Below are 19,971 nucleotides of genomic sequence, written 5' to 3'. Positions count from 1 at the left end.
CACCTTGTATGGAAAAACATGGAATCCACCGTTCACCTCATGATAGAGTGCAAATTCACAATTTTCACCTGGTAGGAGCTTCTTGGTTCATGGAACTATAATTTCATCTTCCCTTCCTCTGTTCCAGACCTGTTTACGAGCTAGATGGCTAGATATCCAAGCCCAAATCCAAAAAATAAAATAGTCGGGCATCTTGGAGTGCTCTTCCTAAATTCATCTGCTGGAAAGTCTCGCTGGAAAGGAATAGAAGAATATTCTGAAATAAGGAACAGGACTTCAGAATAGTTGCCAATTCAGTGGAATATCAACTAGTTGAGTGGCTGGGAGACAAAGGAGATGATACAAATTTAAGCCAGTAGGATATTGATTTTGGAGCTGCCCTCAATTTCAAATTTCGAAATTTGAAAAGCACACCTACTTCTCTCAAAGACTAGAAAATCAGGAAAAACAAAGAAGATTTTTGATCTTGGCATTCCAAACAAACACTTCCCTCTCTTTTTTTGATGGGGCAGCCAAAGGAAATCCAAGAATTGCTAGAGCTAGAGGGCTCATCATAAAATGAGATGAAATATCTCCACACAGCTTTGCGTGGGGATTAGGCCATTCCTCAATCATACAAGCTGAAGCGATGGCCCTTTTTCAAGGAATCAAACTTCTCAAAGAGCTGGGCCTCAAGGAGGCAAATGTCTTTGGGGACTCCCAAGTTATCATCAAAGCAGTGGCAGCCAATTCTAATCTAGCGGACCTGCAGCTCGCAAGGATAATTACAAGGATTAAACTACCACAAAAATCCCTGAAATTGAAATACTTTCATGTTTTGAGAACCAATAATAAAGAAGCAGACATTGAGGCAAACAAGGCAGTCAAGTTAGTTTCCAGAACTATTCTTAGAGATAATGAAATCTTTTGGGACCCAATTCCCTAAAGAGTCGTGTTTCACTGCATATTATTGAAACAATTTGTTTGTATTTTTAAGCTCGGGAAATCAGCAGCAAAAGTCCACTATATAAAATGAAAAAAGGGGAGTCTGATAAGTGTAGGAGCTACGTCCATCTTGCTGGAAAGACATGCAGAAATTTGGCTTTCCTTTTGTAACCAAATTTGTGGTTCTTTGCTAACGAGTTAATGAAATCCCATAACCGTTCTTGTAAAAAAATAAAATAAAAGAATGGTGTGAAAATTAAATAATTATTAAATAGTGATTTAACAATTATTCCAATAACTGAAATAAGGAAAACTAAATAAATAATGATTTATTTAATTATTCCTAAAGGATTTAGTCAAATGTGACAAGGAACAATTATTTAAATTATTATTTAATAATTATTCCTAGATAAAATTAAATAAATAATGATTTATCTAATTATTAGGATGTGTTTGTTTTATTTAAATGAGAAAATAATTTAATAAAAGTGGTTTACTAAATTATTTTCTATGGTGAAAGTGATTTTACTATGGTAAAATTAAATCTACATGGTGTATTTCAATCCTCCTAGTGATCATTTTTTGGTGATAACAAATTCCCCCCACGCATATGAGTTTTATGAAAAAATAGTATGGGGATAGCGCAACTCCATGGTGATAAGAAATGGGTATTTTTTTAAGTGATGGAGAAAAGGGATAATTTGGCCGAAATGGCTTCAGGGACTGCCACATGGGAGAGAAAGGCCATACATATTTAAAATGTGTATATTTTCCTAAGGGAGATAGAGGGAGCCATTATGGATTTGAAACTTTATTGTATCCCATTTTAGTCTAACCAACTATGGTGCAAATGGTTAGCGCACCTTGTGCTTGGAGTTCTAAGCTAGCTGGAAGGTATTTCGATTTATGGTTGGAAAGGTTCCGAGAGAGTAGTGAGATGTCTTGCAAGCCCATGATTAGACTGTCTCTAACTGGATGTAACAAAACCCTAAAGGTGGGCCCCATTGAGAGATTAACAGGGCATAGACAAGGGGTAGTGTTTCTTGGATGGGTATGTTGTTCGATAGTATGTGTTTCTTATTTGGTTTCTACACCATTGACTATGGAGTTGTCGAGTTGTAGCCGTAGGGGTGAATCCTGGTTGAGATTGATGAATCCTAGGGTCTATGGTTGGGTGGAATGTGGAGAGCTTACAACCAATTTCTTATTTCATTCTAGATAATTTTTCAGGTTTATCATGTGATTTTACACTCAATCAATGAATGTGTCTTCGAAACCCTAATTTTCTATATCATATGCATTGCTATCAGTAATAATGCAACAATTGTTAATAGTATTCCATTGGGAAATTATGTTTTATGGTGTATAATGGTTTGCAGATGTGAATGTTGTATTTATGAATTTTGAACATACATCATCCCCATATCATGTGATCCAATTCTCCTTTATTTAGTTACACGTTGGCATTATGAGTGGTTTGGTTGTGCTAGCATTTACCAATAGGGGGTTGGGGAAATAACACCACTTTTGCAGTTCAATCTCAAACCCTAATAGTTTCTTTGTCCTACTTCTATTCTAACAATTTTAATTTGTTATCAAGATTTGGATCTAACTCCATTTTATTTTCTACTCTCTAGTTTCTAATAGATCTATATGATCATAAAGAATGTCTAGGGTGAGCTTGTTGAGCAACCAGTTGCTACCTTGAGGTTTTGGTATATAGTATGAAGTGCCCATAGTTGAAATATAATAGTAATTTACATTGACATTAAAATTGAAATTAAATATAAAATATCAACCACAAATAGTAATTCTTGCTGATATTAAAATTGAAATTAATTCAAAACTAACATGAATATAAGTATAAACTAAAATTGACATGGATATTGAAACCATTGTGTTAGAAATTGACATGTACATTGAAATCAACACATTGATTTCATTGTAATTTTTTCATCATTAAACATTATTACTTTATTTGTATTCAACTTATTCCTAGTGTCAATTTTAAAATATAATTCTTAATAATATGAACTGTGTTCTCAACAAACTAAAAAAACTTAAGTAATTAAAAATAATTAGATTCATCTCAAACATACACATATACATAATATTGATCATCTACAAAATGGTGTCACTAGAAAAATTGAGTAAATGTGTGTGTGTGTGTGTGTGTATATATATATATATATATATATATATATATATATATATATATATATATATATATATATATATATATATATATATATATATATATATAATGTGCGGGAATGTAAACTATTCCTACACTTTCAAAAATTCAACTCCTCTTAAGAATTTGTATTTCAACCATATAATAGATATGAGTTAATATAAATTAAATAATGAACTTGATACTTATAAGTAACATTTTGCAACAAAGAAATTTATATAAACAAAATTGATAAATATGGTAAGTGAAAGAAAATTATAAAATAAATACTTCATATACATTGAAATATCAAAATTTAAAAGAAATAGATATCACTTAGTCGTCGAAATGTTCAAAATCTAAAAGCCTCAAATCCAATAGAAAAACCATAATGAAGTGCTAAGTATAACATTGAATTTGAAAACATTTAGCTTCACCTAATATTTTTCGTCCATACCCCATTAAAAAAAAACTATTAATTCATTCAAGTTCATCTATTCCCATTGAAAAACATTATGTGTTCATTCAACTGCTTCCATTTCTACAATGCTCTTATTCAATAACCTACAGTAAATAAAATAAGCATATAAATATGTCAACTATCTATTATCTGAAATCTTATAGATATGTCAATCCTAAATCCTTTCCTAAAGATTTCAGTTGATTATTACGGTTATCAAATATATTTTTTTAACATGCCTTTGTAACAAATGACCCTATAGAAAGTGTAATCAAATGTCACATTTCTTCAATGTCACATTTCTGCCACAGTAGTTCTCTATAATATTGTCTCGTTCTTGATAGGAAGGAATCTATTACTATGCTATTTCCAAGGAATTAAGATGGGCAACAACCAACTAGTTGGGAGAGAGATTGCAGTTTAAATCACAAACGACCTCAACATTGCCAAAACTCCAAACGGTATGTTCCAACCTACGGTATTTCATATCTGAACTGCCAGGATACATTCCATTTATGTACGAGATCCTATTAAAATTCCATAAAATTCATATATAGTAAAAATGTATTATTGGCCTCAGGATACCTTCCCTATTCCTTTTCCATAATTTTGCACAAGCAAGATATTATCACAGAGAATCTGCTTCATTTGACTTATCGGTGGGAACTAATTCTTTTCCTTTCTTTATTGCTTTGTTTCCCTTTAAATCTAAATCGCTGCCACATCCAACAGATCCCATTCCAACAACACCTGAACGACTAGATATAGAATCTGAAGCCTGAGATGATCCGAGCCCTGGGTTTTGACCTTCATTAGATATGGAATCAAAGAGAGCCCTTGCCTATGCAACTGGAATCAAACAGATCCCTTTACTTTGTAAGTACTCCGTAGCTCCATTCATATCCCTCTCCATGTATTTCACAATATTGTGCTCAAACTCTCGACCTTCCTTAAATAGCGAGCCACCATTTTGAAGCAGACCCACTGATGCCTTGCAAAACCGAAAAAAGATAGCATCAGCCAACAATGTAAAACACACATCGTTTTTCCAGTAACAGAATAAATTTCTATTGCTAGTAAAAATCAATAATCAGGCATGAAGCTTAGCTGCAACATTAGGAGTTAAAAGGATCAACTGAACCAACATTGCTATCAAGCTTACTCGCGCTCAAAACCTGCAGAACAACTGAGCTTTGAGAACAAGAACTGAGCTTATCATAGGCTGCAGAAATTCAATGTTGCGAGAGATATGGGAACAACCTTTATTTGCATCTGCAAAAGTTTGACATACTCAATTATTTCATCCAGCATCGATGCTTTGTCCGTGTTGAGATTTTCTGTTTTGAATAAAATAGGCAAAATCTCAGTAGATGATAACAATAGGAATTAGTTCCTAGATTAGCTCCATTTTGTTGGGAGGGAGTTAATGCATCCTAAATTAGAGTTGAGAGGATTTATGAGGCAGTTAGATTCTATTTGCTATATAACAGGTATCCATACGGATTGTTTTTAATGAGGGTGTGAGAGTTTATGTAATCTCCTGTTTGATTAATAAAAGAATTGTCGATGCCTATGTTGTGTAGATGTAGCCCAGATTGGTTGGGTGAACCACGTTAATTACTGTGTCTTTATGTGCATGAGTTATTTGCTGTGTATATGTTTTGTAATCAGCTGTGCATCTGATCTCCAACAAGTGGTATCAGAGCAGTTGGAGGTGGAGAACACTATGCTTGTTGGTGGAGGCCAAGAATGCTGAGCCTGTGTTCGTATATGACTGCTGGAGGCGGACATTGATTGCTGGAGGCCGAGAACGATTCTTATCAGTGCGATTTTTTATTTCAGTTGTGGAAACTCTGTTCGCTGTTCCTTTATGCATGCGTATGCTGCTGGTGCTGCAGACCTGGTGGTGCAGACGTGGATCCTTTTGCTGATGCGTGGAGAACATCCTCTTGCTGTGTGGAGACGTGCTGGAGGGTGCATTTGATTGGAGGTATGCCTATGTCATCTGTGCTGTCATATATGCGGTTAGAGGAGCGCCCACGCGCCAATAGGTACAGATTTATATAAACAAATATTCAAAAATGCACTGTATGCGCCATATATAGAAGTCGCAGGAATTAGTGCAAGCCTGTTTGACGGTTCATAAGCCTGTTTGCTGCAACTCAATTGCCCCTGCGCGTTTCAATTGCCCGTGCATTATCTGAGGTATTCCAAGGTCGATTATGAATTGATGCCCGAGTGGCAGCTCGATAGTTTTTTTTTTTATGAATACGGTTTTCCCATCAGAGGAGTTTTGGCGTTCAAGCGAAGTTACGCCATGGGGACCTTCCTCTGGCCTGATCAGATTTGAATAAAAGAATTGACGGTATATACATCCTGGGCTTGATTGATTGATTCTGGGCAAAGTTTTAAAATAAATTTGAAAGCTCTGTAAGGCTTATATCTTATGGATGCCTTGTTAGTATATGAGTTCATTGCCAGAATCTCTTTTCAGTCCAAATTGTGTTAAGAGGGGATGTATATTACTGGGTTGGGTTTGCCGCTTTTGCATCTGAAGCTATTTTTGGTTTAGGTTTTGTTTACAGAATTCTTTATTCAATAGGTTTTGATTACAGGTAATTCTTCATTATTGGAGGTGTAGGGCTGTGCCTTTCACAAGAGTTTTGATTTGAGATTTTTTTTTTATTGCCCAATTTGCACAGTAAACAAACAAACAAAAGTTTTTTTTTTTTTAAAAAACAAAGGCATATAAGGCATAGGAAGTTTTTTAATTGCTGGTATTTAAAGTTGTTTTTTTGGAGATTATTGTATTTTTTGCTGATACAAGATGGCGAAAACTCAAAGTGCTCGGTTTGAAATTGAGAAGTTTAATGGCAAGAATAATTTCGAGATCTGGAAGGTGAAAATGTACGATTTTCTTGTCCAACATGGTGTGGAAAAGGCGTTGTTGGGAAAATCCAAACAACCTTACAACATCACAGATAATGAGTGGGCCGAGATGGATGAAAGAGCGATAAGTGCTATTCGATTGTGTAAAGATGATGATGTCCTGTTTAATATCGTGTCGGAGACAATAGCTATTGGTTTGTGGATGAAACTGGAGAACCTGTACATGACCAAATCTTTAACCAATAAGATTCTCCTGAAGCGACACTTGTACAGTTTGCGAATGAAGGAAGGTACATCGATTTTTGATCATTTAAATGCTTTTAATACTCTTCTTGTGCAATTACAAAGTATAGAGGTAACTATTCAATTCGAGGATAAAGATATTACTTTATTGTGCTCGTTGCGCGAATCATGGGATCATTTTATTACTTCTATAAGTCTTAGTTCATCAGAAACTATTGAGTTCGATGATGTAATTGCATCCTTATTATCGGAAGAAGCAAGGAGAAGGCCGCATTCTGAAACCTCTACATCAGAAGCTATGATGGTTAGAGGTCGTTCGAAAGAAAGACACTCTAGGAGGCCGAACGACTCACGTTCAAAGTCGAAAGGGAAGAAGAGTAAGCTAAAGTGTTGGTTTTGTGGCAAATCAGGGCATTTAAAGAAGGACTGCTGGAAGCGACAGCAGCAAACTTCAAAAGCAGATTCTTCGACAGAGAAGAAGGAGGCAAATACGACAGATACGGGTTTGGCATCAGGTTCAAGTATGAGTGATGAAGTATTATCAATTAATGTGTCAAATCATGGTCAACATTGGTTGTTAGATTCCGGTGCATAAAACCACATGTGTATCCATAAAGAATGGTTTAAGGAATATAAATCTATTAATGATGGAGTTGTGTACGTGGGTAACGATGTAACATGTAATATTGTGGGGATTGGGAGCATACAACTACAAATGTTTGATGGGACAACTAGAATATTAACTGATGTGAAGCATGTACAAGATTTAAGGAAAAATTTGATTTCATTAGGAGCACTTGATTCAAATGGATATAAAACTGTAATTCAAGGTGGAGTAATGAAAATTTACAAAGGCATCTTATTAGTTATGAAAGTTAAGAAGGTAGGAAATCTATTTCAGTTAGAAGGAGGTACAGGGTCAGATTTTGTGTCTACGGTGTATGAACATGACAGTAGTTCCATTCACTTATGGCATCAAAGATTGGGGCATATGAGTGAAAGAGGGTTGAAAAATTTGGCTGATCGAAAGTTACTTCCAAATCTAAAGTCTGGAAAGTTAGATTTCTATAAGCATTGTCTATTTGGAAAACAAAGTAAACAAAAGTTTAAAACAGGCAAACATACTAGTAAAGGCATAGTTGATTATATCCATTCAGATGTTTGGGGACCAGCCCCTACAACCTCATATGGTGGTTCGTCTTATTTTGTATCATTTATTGATGACTTTTCTAGGAAGGTGTGGGTCTACATGTTGAGAAGAAAGTCTGATGTTTTTTCAGTTTTCAAGCAGTTTAGAGCATTGGTAGAATACAACACTCGTAGAACAATAAAATGTTTAAGAACTGACAATGGTGGTGAGTTTACTTCTAAGGAGTTTGACAACTATTGCAAGGATGCAGGGATCGAGAGACATAAGACCACGGTTTATACTCAACAAAATGGAGTTGCTGAACGCATGAACATGACTCTTCTAGAGAGAGCAAGGAGTATGTTGAGTAACGCCGGGTTGCAAAAGGAGTTGTGGACGGAAGCGGTGGCAACAACTTGTTATGTGATAAACCGATCTCCATCAACGGCGATAGGCTGCATGATTCCGCAAGAGGTATGGAAAGGACACCCTTGTGACTATTCTAAACTCAGAGTGTTTGGTTGTGATGCATATGCTCTAGTGCCTAAACATCAACGAACTAAATTAGATCCAAAGTCGAAAAGGTATATCTTTGTTGGGTATGGTGTTGGAACAAAGGGATATAGATTGTGGGATCCTACTACCCGCAAAATCATCATCAACAGAGATGTAAAGTTTAATGAATCCTCTCTTGTATAGTTAGATGTAGATAGTAGATTGAAACAGGATGATGTATCTAATTTTTAGCACGTTCAGTTTGATAGCATTTCTAATGATAGTCATGATGACCATAGTTCAGATACTAGCCATGAACAGGTTTCAGAATCAGATCATGAACAGGGTGCAGGTCTAGATCATGAACAGGTCTCAGATACTGATCATCAAGAAGTTCCTACGGATGGTAGTCAGCCAATCGAGGAAGCGCCATAAACATCATTAAGGAGGTCGACAAGAATCAAACGACCACCGAGAAGGTATGATGGTTATGTTACTTCTGTTGCATTTAATGCTAATGACGATGAACCTCTGTGCTATCAGGAAGAAATAGAAGGTTCGAAGAGTGATAAGTGGAAAGTAGCCATGAAGGACGAAATGATGGCCTTGGGTAAGAACGGCACATGGGATCTGGTTGAGCTTCCGAAAGGCAGGAAAATTGTGGGGTGTAAATGGGTTTTCAAGCTAAAATGGGGTGTCAATGATACGGAAGACAGGTACAAAGCGCAGCTGGTTGCAAAAGGGTTTTCTTAGAAAGCCGGTATTGACTTTCATGAGATTTTTTTACCAGTGGTTAAAATTGTTTCAATTAGAATTGTGTTCGCATTAGTGGCTTTGCTTGATTTAGAGTTGCAGCAATTAGATGTTAAGACTGCATTTCTACATGGTGACTTAGATGAGGAAATTTATATGGAACAACCGGAAGGGTTTGTTCAGCATCGCAATGAGAAATTTGTCTGCAGGCTCAAGAAGTCTTTATATGGCCTGAAGCAGTCGCCTCGGCAGTGGTATAAGAAGTTTGATTCTTTCATGTTGAGTCAGAAATATGTTAGAAGTGAATATGATCATTGTGTTTATTTTAAACAGTTAAATAATGGCATATTCATTATCTTGGTATTGTATGTTGACGATATGCTTTTAGCAAGAAAAAGCAAAGAAGAAATCAACAGGTTGAAGGCTCAGATGGCAAGGACGTTTGATATGAAAGATCTAGGAGCCACAAGAAAGATTTTGGGCATAGAGATTTTTAGAGACAGGAACAATGGTAAGCTATAGCTATCACAACAAAAGTATATTGAGAAAATACTTTTGAGGTTCGGTATGAATAACGTGAAGCCTGTGTTAGTCCCTCTCGCTTCCCATTTCAAGCTTTCTTCGAGTTTATGTCCTAATTCAGATGAAGAAAAGGATTATATGTCTCGAATTCCATATGCTAATGTAGTAGGGTGTTTAATGTATGCGATGGTGTGTACGCGACCAGATATTTCACATGCAGTTGGGGTTGTCAGCAGATACATGGAAAATCCGGGTAAAGAACACTGGTCAGTAGTGAAATGGGTGCTTCGGTATCTGAGAGGCACAAGTAGTTATTGTATCACTTACAATAAGAGTAGTGAATTTGTTTGCGGATATGTTGATTCCGATTTTGCAGGTGATTTGGATAAGAGAAGGTCAACTTCAGGGTATGTCTTCACTCTTGTAGGTGGAGCTATAAGCTGGATGTCAAAGCTACAGAACATTGTCGCTTTATCCACTACTGAAGTACAATAAATTGCTGCTTCGCATGCTTGCAAAGAGGCGGTTTGGTTGAAAGGTTTGCTTGGTGAGTTTGGTAGGTTACAGGACAACATCAGGTTACTTTGTGATAGTCAAAGAGCAATACATTTGGCTAAGAATCCGGCCTATCATAGTAAATCAAAGCATATTCCAATTAAGTACCATTTTGTAAGACAGGTTATTACTGAAAGGGGAGTCTCTCTTGAAAAGGTGCATAAAAAGGAAAATTGTGCAGACATGTTCATGAAACCAGTTTTGTTGGAGAAGCTACGTTGGTGTTTGGCTTATCTTGGCTTGCAGAAAAGATAAAATAATAATAACAGGGCATCATGCGAATTGTTGTCAAGGTGGAGATTGTTGAGATTTTCTGTTTTGAATAAAATAGGCAAAACCTCAGTAGATGACAACAATAGGAATTAGTTCCTAGATTAGCTCCAGTTTGTTGGGAGGGAGTTAATGCATCCTTAATTAGAGTTGAGAGGATTTATGAGACAGTTAGATTCTCTTTGCTATATAACAGGTATCCATACAGATTGTTTTTGATGAGGGTGTGAGAGTTTATGTAATCTCCTGTTTGATTAATAAAAGAATTGTCGATGCCTATGTTGTGTGGACGTAGCCCAGATTGGTTGGGTGAACCACATTAATTACTGTGTCTTTATGTGCATGAGTTATTTGTTGTGTATATGTTTTGTAATCAGCTGTGCATCTGATCTCCAATAGTCCGTCTGCATATATAACATCAATCTCTCCATCATTTGAAGAACAATCATTTACCAAAATCAAAAGAACTTTAAACAACCCAGTACCTTGGATTCTTCTCAATCAACAACATTCCATGTATTGAATGACAGTAAATGCATATAAGCACTTCACAGTTTACATGAGTACACAACAGACAAATATTAACAAATTTGTCTTCATCTCTGGCAATGATCGGGTTTCCATTTGATCCCCAAGACTATGTGATCCCATAGCATTATGGGGAATCATTATCTCATTCAATTTATATATGTTATTTTCTTTGAAGTGTTATGAATTTTTTTCCTCAACTGAAGAAATCAAGCTTCGAATAGTTCACAGAAATACATAGTTTGGGTCAGAATTGGACTAGAACCACTTGTGAACCCTATTAATGAAAAAATATATAATTAGTAGGTTTAGTTTCATTTATGGTTATAAAAGAGATATAACTAGCATTTGCACTAGATGTTGCAAAGAAAACGCTGTATCTATCTAAATTTGTTGCAAACATTTATGTTGTTGCATTGCTAATTTATTTAGAATCTACTACTACCTCCTCTTCTTCGAATATTCTTATCACCCCATGATGACAATCCCTCTAATTGTTGGCATTTCAACGTACAGAAACATGAATTTGAGTCACTCAATTAAAAAGAAATTGCTAAATTGCTATTTATCAGTAAAAACAATTAATAACTCATATTTGCAACACTTTAAATATTTACAACCTTTTAAGTCTTGTATTTATAACTCATATTTATAACCCTTTAAAATGAAACTAACTATGTATATTTTTATTAATAATAAAAGGAATCTTCTTTATAAAAGTGACACTCACATGCTACTCCTATATATTTATCTTATATTTAATATTCAGTGTCCATCAATTGTAATTTGTGCATTGTTAATTGAAATTTCTATTGAAAACTAATGTTTATATCAAAATTTTAAAAATTAACACTCACTTCTCCTGTAGTTTGGTGTTTCTTTATTTGATCATGGTACTCAATATTGCCTTTCTCCAAAGTATCCAATGTGAATATGATATCTTATGTGTTTCCGCTTTCTTAGTAGGTTCATGTGATTATTATTATTTTTCGTGTTAATGTTTATGTTTTTTTTATGCGCATAATTTATTTATTATCTAAACATTGATGTTTGAAAATCCGTAAGTGGCTAGTGTGGAAATTGCAAGGTATGTTGAGAATTTGGTTATCTAGTAAGCTTAGAGTCATTGTTGAGTCATTATCTTTACCATCTCAAGAAGAAGAAGAATAAAAGCCTATTGAATTGAAAAAGAACCCAAAAAAGTATTAGGATCCATGGGTCATTTTTTTTGCATCACGTAGCAAGATCACATGGCTAATTGATTATGCCACATGAAGAATTAGCCTTTGCCAATATTTAGGCTTATAACTAGGTGATTTTTTCTACTAATATTCTTATACCAATTTACCATGATATTTCTCCTTTAAATTAAAATGTTGTTTGCAGGCTATCACGGGAGCCAAGTGTTTGCTCCCTAAAAATATACCTTCAAGGATCCTTAGGTGGATAGCAGGGTTACTATACTTGACATTGGCAATATCCAGTAGATTTTCTAGCCCAAAATCTGCTATGTATGGTTCCATGTCAAAGCCCAGAAGGATGTTTCTTGGCTTAATATTTCCATGAACAAACTTCCTTTCATGTAAATAAGCCATGCCTCTCGCTACTCTCTTTGCAATTTTAATCCTGGCCAACCATGGCAGATAAAAGGGAGAGTTTGATGACCTTCCTGCAAGATTGGAGGGATATAGTGTTAGTCAATGTCAACGTTAAAGGATCTGAAAAGGATAGGCCACTAAGAACCTTAGAAGTTGAACAAGATGATCAAGATTAGCATGCAACAAGAGGAGAATAATAGTTCAAACCCTACATGATAATGGACTCCCTTTTGTAATGGTCACGGAGAACTAGATTTGGTTATCTAGAATGTTGAAATTGAAAAGGAATCAATACTCTTTGATAAGCAAGGAAAGCATTATACTTGACCTCACGGAACTCAGTGGGAAAAATTATCAATAACTAGTTAATATTGATTTGCATCAATTTCTTTTTGTCCAACCAGAAATTAAAATCCATCCCCCGCCACTGCAACAATAATACACCATATATCACCTTCCCGTTAAAACTAAGAATGAGCTGCAAGTAAACTGTGATAATGCGGATGCCTCATAAGCATGGAGTTAAGTTTGATCCTTGAGCTTTGCTACAATCCTCAACTCTAGAAATATTGAAATTTTTAAGAAGACTCTGGCAATTTCATAAGCGGCTGAGTTGACAACAGAGTTTTTCTGTCGTTGAATCCCAATCATAGAGGTGTCGTTATTAATTATGTCAATGTCTAAGTAGAGTTGTTGAATATGGAATGTAGGTGTAAGCCCTTATATCTATCCAGCTTACGTTAAAGAAAGGATGCTACATAGGAAGAAAGAATTGTTTAAGCAGTTGTGGATGATGGCATTTTTTCTAGAAAATGCAATACCTCCTTCATTGATGGTCTCTTTTGAGGGAAAGTGGAAGCACAATTCAATGAAATCCCCACAGACACTGAGATTTCTTCCCTTCCTTCAACCTCTAGTCAAAGAGTAGGATCTATGATGCGCAAAAGGAAATGCTTGTCATCAAAAAAGTTTTGACCCCATGGTGGAAAATCCTAATTTGAAGGTGGCTTCCCAGTAAGAATCTCCAGAAAAATAACCCCAAAGGAATAAACATCCCACTTTTAGTTGGGTTTAAGAGTTTTCAATGCCTCTGGGGCCTGGTAAGGAGATACAAAGTTCTTGGATGTGCCTGGACTGCCCAGCAAATCAGGTGTTGTTTGCAGGCTATCGCAGGAGCCAGTGAAGCTTTTTCTCCCTAAAAATATACCTTTAAGGTTCCTTAGGTGGATATCAGGGCTACTATATTTGACATTGGCAGTGTCCAGTAGCTTTTGTAGCCCAAAATATGCTATGTATGGCTCCATGTCAAATCCCAGAAGTATGTTTCTTGGCCTAATATTTCCGTGAACAAACTTCCTTTCACGTAAATAATCTAGGCCTCTAGCTACTCCCTTTGCAATTTTAATCCTGGCCAACCATGGCAGATAAAAGGGAGACTTTGATGACCTTCCTGCAATATTGGAGAGATATAGTGTTAGTCAATGTCAATGTGAAAGGATTTGAAAAGAATAGGCCACTAAGAACCTTAGAAGCTAAACAAGATGATCAAAATTAGCATGCAACAAGAAGAGAATAACAATTCAAACCCTACATGATAATGGACTCCCTTTTGCAATGATTACAGAGAACTGGATTTGGTTATCCAAAATGTTGAAATTGAAAAGGAATCAATACTCTTTGATAAGAAATGAAAGCATTATACTCGACCTCAAGGAACTCAGTGGGAAAAATTATCAACAACTAGTTATAACAAAATACAGAGAAACAAGTGAACAAAATGACAAATATACAATTTAAATGAACCATAGAGAACATGGTGATACAAGAGATAAATATCCATCTTAAAGATAAAAGAGAAATGAAATAAACTGCAACATATCCTTGAAACAAAACAAAAGGGTTGATATATATTCTAAAGAAGAGAAGACAGGGATAGAATCTGCAGAATCTAGTAATATTGTATAATGGACCTGTTCAATATATAACAATAGAAACATTCCATAGAAACTGATATAAATACTGCAGCCAATTGTTCTCCAGCTAAGTAATAAGATGTTATGTAGAATAAGATATAAATACAAGCATAGGGTCACTTGTCTTATTTCATGGTCTTCCTAAGAAGGCTTATGAAGGAAGTTGTGTAGCATTATCATGGTTTTGATAAATTATCATTTGTTGATGATATGAACATGTATATATAAATATTCTAACCTAAAAGAAGAGCAGTTTCTTCTTTGTATATGCAAACTATAGCTGAACCAATAAATCTAATTTTCAATATTGATCTGCATCAATTTCTTTTGGTCCAACCAACAATTAAAATCCATCCCCTGCCACTGCAACAATAATACACGATCTATCACCTTCCCATTAAAATTGAGAATGAGCTGCAAGTAAACTGTGAGAATGCGGATGCCTCATAAGCATGGAGTTAAGTTTGATCCCTGAGTTTTGATACAATCCTCAACTGTAGAAATATTTAAATTTTTAAGAAGACTCTAGCCATTTCATAAGGAGCTGAGTTGACAGCAAAGTTTGTCTGTTGTTGTGTCCCAATCATACAGGTTTCTATATCATTTATGTCAATGTCTAAGTAGAGCTGTTGAATATGGAATGTGGGTGTAAGTCCTTATCTCTGTCTAACTTATGTCAAAGCAAGGATGCTACATAGGAAGAAAGAATTGGTTGATCAGTTATGGATGATGGCATTTTTTTGTAGAAAATGCAATACCTCCTTTATTTATGGTCTCTTTTGAGGAGAAGGAGAAGCACAATTGAATGCAATCACCACAGACACTGAGATTTCTTCCCTTCCTTCAACCTTTGGTGGAATAGTAGGATCTATGATGCACAAAAGGCGATGCCTGTCATCAACAATGTTTTGACCCCATGCTACAAAATCCTTATCTGAAGGTGGCTTCCTAGTAAGAATATCCATAAAAACAACCCCAAAGGAATAAACATCCCACTTTTGGTTGGGTTTGAGAGTTTTCAATGCCTCTGGGGCCTAGTAAGGAGATACAAAGTTCGTGGATGTGCCTGGACTGCTCAGGAAATCAAGTGTTGTTTGTAGGCTATTGCAGGAGCCAGTGGAGCATTTTCTCCCTGAAAATATACCTTCAAGGTTCCTTAGGTGGATAACAGAGCTACTATACTTGACATTGGTAGTGTCCAGTAGTTTTTCTAGCCTAAAATTTGCTATGTATGGCTCCATGTCAAAGCCCAAAAGGATGTTGCTTGGCTTCATATTTCCATGAACAAACTTCCATTCATGTAAATAAGCCAGGCCTTTGTCTACTCCCTTTGCAATTTCAATTCTATCCAACCATGTCAGATAAAAGGGGGAGTTTGATGACCTTCTTGCATGATTGGAGAGATATAGTGTTAGTCAAAGGATCTGAAAAGGATAGGCCACTAAGAACCTTAGAAGCTGAACAAGATGATCAAGATTAGCATGCAAGAAGAAGAGAATAACAATTCAAACCCTACATGATAATGGAATCCCTTTTGCAATGATAATAGAGAATTGGATTTGGTTATCCAGAATGTTGAAATTGGAAAGGAATCAATACTCTTTGATAAGAAATACTCTTTGATAAGCAAGGAAAGCATTATACTCGACCTCAGGGAACTCAATGGGGAAAATTATCAATAACTAGTTAATATTGATTTGCATCAATTTCTTTTGGTCCAACCAACAATTAAAATCCATCCCCTGCCATTGCAACAATAATACACCACATATCACCTTCCCATTAAAAATAAGAATGAGCTACAAGTAAACTATGAGAACGCGGATGCCTCATAAAATCCTTAAGCTTTGCTACAATCCTCAACTGTAGGAATATTGAATTTTTTAAGAAGACTCTGGCCATTTCATAAGCAGCTGAGTTGACAGCAGAGTTTGTATGTTGCTGAGTCCCAATCATAGAGGTGTCAATATGAGTTATGTCAATGTCTAAGTAGAGCTATTGAATATGGAATGTGGGTGTAAGTCCTCATCTCTGTCCAGCTTATGTCAAAGCAAGGATGCTACATAGGAAGAAGAATTGGTTAACCGGTTGTGGATGATGGCATTTTTTCTAGAAAATGCAATACTTCCTTCATTGATGGTCTCTTTTGAGGGGAAGAAGAAGCACAATTCAATGCAGTCCCCACAGACACTGAGATTTCTTCCCTTCCTTCAACCTCTGGTTGAAGAGTAGGATCTATGATGCGAAAAAGGCGATGCTTCTCATCAACAAATTTTTGATCCCATGTTGCAAAATCCTTATCTGAAGGTGGCTTCCCAGTAAGAATCTCCAAAAAAATAAGCCCAAAGGAATAAACATCCCTCTTTTGAGAAAGAGGAGGGGATATAGACGTCCACATTGCCTTAATCCATGTTCAACTATAAAGAAAGGAGAAGTAGAGCCATTTATGAGGACTGCAAAGGATGCCGAGGAGATGCAAGTCATAATCCAATTGATAAGTCTATTTTGAAGCCAATGTAGGTGAGGAACTCAAATATAGCCAACTAACACAATTGAAAGCTTTGAAAAGATCAACTTTTAGAATGTCTCCTTTTAGACGCCATTGTTTGAGAGTGTGGAGGCCTTCCTAGGTGACATCAATGACCTCATGAATTTGTTTGCCTTCTGGAAAGGCAATTTGTTCCTCAAAGATAGATTTGGATAGGATGGGTTTGATGTGAAGAGCTATGGTTTGGCTATAATTTTTTAAATGCAATTACATAGAGAGAGAGGGCAGAAATCATCAAAAGAAGAGGGATCATCGGATTTGGGAATTAAAGAAAGGAAGATGGAGTTGAAGGAGACATGCATATGACCAGTAGATCTAGATTCCGCAATGACTCTTAAGAGATCATCACCAAAGAGTTAAAAAATAATACCAAAAGAATTTGTTTGTCTAGCCATCTAGCCCCACCTTGACTATAGAGGCTCTCTTGGGTTCTTTGAAAGGAGAACTAAAATGGTTGGTCACCATTGTAGCAAGATTCTCGAAGGAGGAGGTTGTATTCCCTTCTAGGTCCCTTAGCTTCCATATAGTATTGCTCATCTTCCTCCCTTTGGTGTAATTTTGAAAGAATTTAGTATTCTCATCATCTCCCTCTAGCCAAATGGCTCAACTTTTAAGTCTCCAAGTTGCCTCAATGTCAACTAAGAGTTTTTTCTTCCTCCCTTCCAATTGGGTTAGGAGTGGCTTTGATACCTCCATGGCATATCCTTTTGAAGGGCCTTCTGATATAACTTTTAGGTCTGCTTCCACTACACAAAGCACCTGAGCATCCCTTTTCCTTTTTTCCACCAACCACTTTATAGTTGCTTCCTTCATAGCTTTGAGGTTTTGAGCAAATTGTCTTCTTGCTGACTCATTCGACAGAAGATCAAAAGGTCTCCAGGTTTCTTTTACTAGCCTAATGAAGCTCACATCTGTAAGCTAGGCTGGGTTGAATTTGAACAGACTAGGAGGTTTTATCCCAAAACCTCATATACCCACCTTATTTATATATGCATGTTAATGGATTTCTATAAATGTATCTTAAAATTACTATTTTTTAAAATCACATAGGTAGAGCCTATGTTGGTGACATCCCTAATGTTGAATGGAAGAATAATCTGCCCATTAGTGGGATGTTGGCACTGATATTGTGTGAGACTTGGTCAACCATGGATGTCTCTCAAGATAATTTCTTTCCATCGTAGGTAGCTCCCATCCTCAACCCCTCCCCATGAGGTTTGAACTTGAGATCTAATGGAGACTAGATCTTATATAAACCAATGGTCTACACCTCATGGATTTAATATCACTATGTATACATGCCAAATTTCATATATAAATGCATTCCTAGATTTGTTAGTTGCCATTAGACTATGACTTTGGTTTATTGAGACTAAATTTGAGTAGCAAATATCATTGTTTGCATATTTAATTGTAGTTATTTCTTTTAATCCTAGTATTTGAGTTCACATCTAAATTTTATACACATGATTGGATCTATTATGGAATCTTCACATATCATGTATGTGGATGTTGATTAGGTATTGTAGTTATCTCTTTTAATCCTAGTATTTGATTTCACATCTAAATTCCGTACACATGATTGGCTCTACTATGGAATCTTTGCATATCATGTATGTGGGATGTTGATTAGGTTTTCTTTCTGATTCCAGTGATGCAGTATAATTTCACCTATGTTTTGCATGTAAGATATGTTCTACTATGGGAGAGTACAATTGAAAAACCATATAGGAAATCTGATTGGAGAGCAGAAGTAATTTTGAATTGGAGTGCCCCTATGACCATGGGAGGTGTGTCTGCATACATGACATACTGTAACTCTCAAATTATCGCAAACAAGATTATAACATTTGACCATATATACTTTGTTGTTATCTTTCTAACCTTAGACTTCCATGAAATTCAATTATTCGAAAGTAAAGTTCTAATGAAATGGTAGAATGCCACTTTTGAAAGTGCTAATTTGAGGATATTTTGCTGTGATACCAACTAGTACAGACCAAATACTTAGAATCTCATGATAAAACAACATACAAAAATTGTACACTAATGTGAAGTTTAATGTTCAAAGTGATAATAAAAATGAGTTACAAGTTAAATGTCTTAACCATTAGAAACACTCTTTCAAATTATCCAATCACACATATATATCCGATTTCTATGTTCATATTTACAATAATAAGTATATTAACTTTTGTATTTTAACACACTCTACATTCAAATTAAAAAAACAAACCTCTATTACATATATATTTATAATCTCATTAATTAAAATTACAGCAATCAACACATAAATAACCAAATTACAAAATTGAAAAATGACAATGATAAACAACTTGATATTGCTATCAACCAAGAATGAGACTTGTCATAGGTGATCTTAGTAACTTTCCCATTTGACATACCTGTGTCCTGATTTCATCTTTCTGGAGATATATTTGCTCTATTACATAGAAATTTATGATCTCATTAATTAAAATTACAACAATCAACACATAAATAACCAAATTACAAAATGGAAAATTGATAATGTTAAACAACTTGATATTGCTATGAGGCAAGAATGGGACTTGTCATAGGTGATCTTAGTAACCTTCCCATTTGACATACCTTTGTCCTGATTTCATCTTTCTGGAGATATATTTGTTGTATGCACCGACTCATACAATACCATTTTACAAAAATATTAGGTTGGTAACGTGTTTTTTTGTCCAAGAATCATTAGTAAAGCTATTGCAAGAATAAGCTAACTTTAAAAGCACAAGAAACCACAAAGGTAGAGGTAATAATCCTCAGTGTTTCAATTATTTTAATCAGAATAACATGATTTCCAGGCAAAAGCACCAGAGCTTTGCAGAAGAATTCGAATAAATTCTCAGCAGATGTAGATCCTACTGGCAGCGTAGCTCTT

This window comes from Pinus tabuliformis, chromosome 4_1, assembly GCF_031772625.1.
Source record: "Pinus tabuliformis cultivar Carrire ecotype Pingquan chromosome 4_1, CPIR1, whole genome shotgun sequence".
Lineage (NCBI taxonomy): Eukaryota > Viridiplantae > Streptophyta > Pinopsida > Pinales > Pinaceae > Pinus > Pinus tabuliformis.
This window is presented reverse-complemented; position numbering follows the sequence as displayed.